General features: G+C 34.1%; 1 protein-coding gene across 2 annotated transcripts in view; it reads right to left on the reverse strand.

Moving 5' to 3' along the window:
* Positions 1–5645, reverse strand: part of LOC144966234 (uncharacterized) — a 14947-nt gene extending 9302 nt beyond the window's left edge. The window contains exons 1-2 of one of the 2 annotated variants that reach the window (XM_078902420.1): positions 5152–5618; positions 7–113 (exon numbers count right to left, since the gene is read on the reverse strand). The gene's annotated coding sequence lies outside the window, so the exon portion shown is untranslated. Of the gene's footprint in view, positions 1–6; positions 114–5151 lie in introns of both variants that reach the window. The other variant, XM_078902418.1, reaches the window with a different exon arrangement.
* Positions 5646–7206: the final 1561 nt, after the last annotated feature.

Consider the following 7206-nt stretch of genomic DNA (forward strand, 5'->3'; position numbering starts at 1 on the left):
TCTTACCTTTTCTTGGGTGCTTTAATTGTAATTCTAGAACTTATTACTATTCCACTTTCTTCCTTTGTTCTGGCGCTGATATGACCTTAATGTGTTGCAATCGCCGTAAAACCCTTTAAAAATAAAAACATAAGACTTTAATGGGACAACAACAGTTGCCTAATCTTACACTTTCAGAGATTGTTGTAGGATAAACATTTAATTTTAAGTACAAAAACAGAATTGTAAATAGAGCCTTCAACAATCAATAAACTGCCGATGTATGGATAGACAAACAGAAAGAGAGACAGACCTATTAATGGGTAAATTGATATAGGTAGATAGGTAAATAAATAAATAAATAGATAGATAGATAGATAGATAGATAGATAGATAGATAGATAGATAGATAGATAGATAGATAGATAGATAGATAGATAGATAGATAGATAGATAGATAGATAGATAGATAGATAGATATTATTTTAATATTTACCACAATAATAAATATTAAAATAATAATTCGCTCCATTGCTACATGTCGAGCACTATTTGTACCATATTTGTACCCAACACGATTCAATATATAGATAGATAGATAGATATATAGATGAAAAGGAGAGAGGGACAACAAGAGAGAGAGAGAGAGAGAGAGAGAGAGAGAGAGAGAGAGAGAGAGAGAGAGAGAGAGAGAGAGAGAGAGATGTTCGTTTAGTCGTGCTTTCTTTGTATACTGAAAGAAGGAAGGGGGGGGGGGGGCGGGAGTCTTTTTAGACAATCAACAATGTGGGTGTACGCTAAGAAAAACTCGAGAGATTCAATAACGTGTTTTCATGTAAGTCATTGCACAATAAGCCCCACCCTACTCCTCCTCAAGCTGTCATCTGACAATGCAATGAATAATTTGACCAGCCATTTCTTTAATTGCAATCTCATTGGTCAATATGTTTCCAGGTGATTGACTTAAACTATCCCTACAATTCTTTGCTCCGCCTCTATCCCTTTCTTCATGTCTACCTCACTCTATCCGCCTCCCTTTTGTTTCTTTCACACACACACACACACACACACACACACAAACAGTTATACAGTCAGGCTTCAATCTTTACTCTATAATGCACAAGCATTCTCTCTCTCCTCCTCCTCTCGCTCCTCTTTTTCTTTATCTATCTCTCTCCCTGTGTGTCTCTCTCTCCTTCTCTCTCTTTCTCACTCTCTCACGTGTGTGTGTGTGTGTGTGTGTGTGTGTGTATTTTACTCTCTCATTCTTTCTCTTCCTCTCTCATCCTGTTTCTTGATATGTCTTTCCCTACCCGCCCGGCTTCATATAGTTTCAAAACTGTACTTTGAAATTATGAACCCTTCTCCAACATTATGGTATTTTGAAATCGTATTTCCTCTCATGAAAAAATGACAAAAAAAAAGTCACACGAATAATTCTTATTTCATTGATTCTTTATTTAAATATCAAAAATTCTTCAAAAAGTGAGCAATGTCATAAAATTGTTGGTATTCTTTTTTTTTTTTTTTTGTGCTTTATTTATTTTAAGGGCATCTTACATAATAATGAATAACTACAGAAGGAATAATTGGATTTTTTCAAACATTTGTATGTACATTATCAAATGTATAATCGAAGCTCATGCCAAATTCAATGATGCCAAAACTAAAAAAAAATCCGATCTGGAGCAAAAAAAATCGGGATACGGGCAACTTCCGTCAAATTCCGGTGAGGTTTAAATGTTCCAAAGATACCCCCCCCCCCCCCCCTCCCCCTTTCCAGTCACTACTAATACAACCAACACCACCACATCATCTTCATTACCACTACTACTACAACCATCACCACATCATCATCATCATCATCACCACCACTTTTACTACTACAACCACAACCACCGTCATCACCACATCATCATCACTATTACTACAACCATCACTACCGCTACTACAACAACAACAACCCCATCATCGTCCCCGCCACTACTGCAACAATCACCACATCACCATCCCTACCACCACTATTACAACAACTACCACATCACTATCTGCCACCACAACTACAACCACCATTACATCATCATCTCTACTACCACCATCACATCACCATCCCTGCAACTACTATTACAACCACCAAAACGCCACCCCTACCACCACCAATACTACTGCAACCAATGTTGCAAGCGCCGTAAAAACCCTTTATACAAATTTAGCTCAAATCTCTCTCTCTCTCTCTCTCTCTCTCTCTCTCTCTCTCTCTCTCTCTCTCTCTCTCTCTCTCTCTCTCTCTCTCTCTCTCTCTCTCTCTCTCTCTCTCTCCCATTCTCTCTCTCTCTATCTCTCTCTCTCTTTCTTTCTTTTCTCTCTCTCCCTCTTCACAAAACACCCACACGCACACACACATACACACACACACACACACACACACACACACACACACATCAATAATGTTCATGTTCACCTTCATGTAATTGCCAATAATATCTGATAATATCTAATCACAAATACTTTAACCTCAAACTTTGGCCTCGTTATTTTTTCAGGTTCATGTTGCTCTACTTATCACCAGATGCACTTTTAGCACACTCTCTCTCTCTCTCTCTCTCTCTCTCTCTCTCTCTCTCTCTCTCTCTCTCTCTCTCAAACACACACACACACACACACACACACACACACACATACACACTACAACCACCACCACCACATTTTCATCACGACCACTACTACTACAACCACCACCACCACCACATCATCACTACCACTACTACTTCAACCACCACCACCACCACATCATTATCATTACCACTACTACTACAGCCACCACCACCACTTCATCATCACTACCACTATTTATTACTACTACAACCACCACCACCACATCATCATTACTACTACTATAACCACCCACACCACATCATCACTACTACTACAACCACAGCCACTACTACAACTACAACCACCACCACCACCACCACATCATCATCACTACCACTACTACTACTACTACTACTACTACTACTACTACTACTACTACTACTACTACAGCAGCCATTATCACATCGCCATCATCATTACTACTACTACTACTACTACTACTACTACTACTACTACTACTACTACTACTACTACTACTACTACTACTACTTCTACTACTACTACTACTACTACTACTACTACTACTAACACTACTTCTTCTTCTTCTACTACTACTACTACTACTACTACTACTACTACTACTACTACTGCTACTGCTGCCACTACTACTACTACTACTACTACTACTACTACTACTACTGCTACTGCTGCCACTACTACTACTACTACTACTACTACTACTACTACTACTACTACTACTACTACTACTACTACTACTACTACTACCACTATTACTACTTCTTCGTCTTCGTCTTCTTCTACTACTACTTCTACTACTACTACTACTACTACTACTACTACTACTACTACTACTACTACTACTACTACTACTACTGCTACTACTACTACTACTACTGCCAATACTACTACTACTGCCAATACTACTACTACTACTACTACTACTACTACTACTACTACAACCACCAACACAACATCATCCTCACTACCACCATTATTACAATCACTACCATTAGGATTTGAAGCTTTACTTCATTTGAATTAAGGAAACTTGTGGGCTGTATTTGGCAATATGATTATATATCATAATATAGTTCTAATCAGTTATCTATTTAGATCTATACAATATTTAAGCACGATACCAAATACCATCCAAAGTCCACTTTTTTGTGTGCGGAAATTCCTCTTTCGGCATTGAAATTCATCCGAGCGGTGCCTGAAATTCCTGTGAGTCAAATTGAAAATTTATGTCTCTGTAAGTTTTACTATTCTCGTCAAAGTTATCTTTGCCCATTGATTTGACTGTGCGTGAAAACGGTGCCTCACATCAAAGTCGATTTTCTCAAAACTTGGTTTTTACACTCTCCCTACTTCAAACGGTCATATCTCGGCAATGAATAATCAGAATTTTATAAATTTGATATCCAATTTTAAAGCATAAAATAAGCTATGATTTGGTACCAAAAACCCAAAATTGAAAAATCCGACTTAATACCGTTTCGAAACGGAGGGCCACAATTGTCAAAAGTGTCCCAAAAACTCATCAAGTGTTCATGTAAGAGAGAATGTATCGGCACCCGATGCAAGTGTTTAAGGTCCGGTTTGCCTTGCACGGACTTCTGTAGATGCGGGGGGTGTTAGGTCAGTACAGTAATGAGTAAAATTCTCTCTCTCTCTCTCTCTCTCTCTCTCTCTCTCTCTCTCTCTTTCTCTCTCTCCGTTTCTCCCACTCACTCCCTCCCCCCCCCCCCACTCCCTCTTTTATCTACTAGTTACAACACGAAATAACCATCCGTTAGCTACCGTAACTGGTTACCAGTGTATTTAACGTTTCAGAACGCACATTGTATTATCGTGGTTATTTCCTTGGATAAGTAATGCTATATAGGAAAAAATAAAAGTGCTAAAAACGCACTGTTATGATAAATAGCCAGAGTGGTTCTATATCAGATGTTATTTATACCAGTCTTAGCTACCTATATCCCAATTTTCAGGATTTCAACCCCAATGTGCACGGCTTTAGCCTAATTTTCCCTACTACAATGAATATGAAGAATATATATTTTTTTACGCAGTTATTTCCCTTGATTAATATAGCTGTAATAGGTAAAATCTAAGGCCTGCCGATACGTTATGATTGATTGCCAGAGTGGTTCTATATCATATGTTTTTTTCTATGGGTCTTAGCAACCTGTAGGCAAATTTTCATGCTTTAAACCCGAATTTGCACGGTTTTAGCCTAATCCCCCCGACTAACAATAAAAATGAAAGAAATTTTTGTCGTCCATTTCAAAATTTTGTTAAAAACCTTGTACCTCAACTAATACTGATCTCTCAGAGTGGTTCTATATCATAAATGATAGGAATTTTCATATTCTACAACATATGTCATTTTCATGCTTTCAACGCTGATTTGCACAATTCAATGGGGTTGTTTTGGACCTAATTCCCCCTACTATTTTTGAGAGAGAGAGAGAGAGAGAGAGAGAGAGAGAGAGAGAGAGAGCAAGCAGTGTGCGAGTGGAAATTAATTTTACTGTAATAATAATGGAATCTTACCGCCAACTCTTGATTTCGAACAGTTTTCCACACAAAATTGTTCCTGTAATCAGCGTTAAAATGTCTTTGTCCCTCCGAATATTCACATTTCTGAATATATTGTAAAATGCAAATTCGACACTTTATATACTATTCACAAACTACCCACAGACTGGTGGAAAATGAGCCAACCCTGTTATACTATCGCGAATTTTGGCATACTGTGCCATTTTATTGCTATTTTTAGATCCTTACACACTTCTATTTTTCGCTTGATTTGTTACACAGGTCCATCGCAATCGAAGCGACCTGATCGCAATGCAACATTAGTCTATGCAATGCAATGCTGATCCTCCTCTATTGCAATGGTAACCAATGCCGAAACTATATTATTTATCGCTGACGTCTTTTAAAATACATAATAAAACCAGAGAGCGTAGATAATATTCTACGCTCTCTGATAAAACCCACACAAAAAAAGAAGGACAAGTAACAGGGTTGCCAGATTATTTTTCAACAAAATGCCAGGGGAAGACTCAAAAAATGCCAAAACACTCCAAAAAATGCCAAAGTCTGTTGACTCCCACCCCCACTAAGAAAACTACTCACTTTTGATAGACAATTTACTATCATATCCTGGTGGCTTGCGTGTTTTCTTTTCTTTTTCTTTTTTTTTTTTTTTTAATTATACTAAATTTCCTGTTGGGGTAATTTTTTACCTACTGACTACTAAGTGAAGTGCTAAACCACTACACCACGGTTGGATTTTAAGAATGAAAAAGAAATACATTAACATGAAAGGTAAATACGTAAACAGTTAAATAATTATTGACAATTAAGAAAACTTACTGTTTCGTGTTTCTTATGATGTTTTTTGTTGAATCTGGTTCAAGTGCAGAGTCCAAAGAAGTTATAGAGAAAAAAATTAGAAACAATATCCATCACAGTTTTAATAGCAAAGTTTTGCGATGTGAAGAGATTTGTTTTTACGCGTTTAGAAATAATTAAGAAAAGGTGTCATTTGAAGTATAATATACAAGAAAAGAAAATGCCAAATGAAAATGCCAAATGCCAAATGATTTTTTCTAATGCCAAACGGTTTTCAAAAATGCCAGATTTTTGGAATCTGGCATTTAAAATGCCAAACTGGCAACCCTGACAAGTAACGGCATACCAAAAACATGACTCGGAATAACGAGTGACGAAAAGAAGTTGTAATGGTAACTGAAAATAAAAGGACAATCATCAATCTTTATTGATCATATTTCGATCGGATATCGAAATGATGATAATGGTGAATAATAATAATAATAATAATAATAATAATAATAATAATAATAATAATAATAAAACTACTACTACTACTACTACTACTACTACTACTACTACTACTACTAATAACAATAATAATAATAATAATAATAATAATAATAATAATAATAATAATAATAATAATAATAATAATAATAATAATAAAACTACTACTACTACTACTACTACTACTACTACTAATAAATAATAATAATAATAATAATAATAATAATAATAATAATAATAATAATAATAATAACAATAATAATAATAATAATAATAATAATAATAATAATAATAATAATAATAATAATAACAATAATAATAATAATAATAATAATAATAATAATAATAATAATAATAATAATAATAATGATAATGATGATAATACTACTACTACTACTACTACTACTACTACTACTACTACTACTACTACTACTACTACTACTACTACTACTACTACTAATAATAATAATAATAATAATAATAATAAATAATAACAATAATAATAATAATAATAATAATAATAATAATAATAATAATAATAATAATAATAATAATAAAATAATAATAAAAATAATAATAATAATAATAATAATAATAATAATAATAATAATAATAATAATAATAATAATAATAATAATAATAATAATAATAATAATAATGATAATAATAATAATGATAATAATAATAATGATAATAATGAATAATAATAATAATAATAATAATAATAATAATAATAATAATAATAATAATAATAATAAT

This window comes from Berghia stephanieae, chromosome 2 (assembly GCF_034508935.2).
Source record: "Berghia stephanieae isolate SIO BIC M18660-M18661 chromosome 2, UCSD_Bste_1.3, whole genome shotgun sequence".
Classification (NCBI taxonomy): Eukaryota; Metazoa; Mollusca; class Gastropoda; order Nudibranchia; family Aeolidiidae; genus Berghia; species Berghia stephanieae.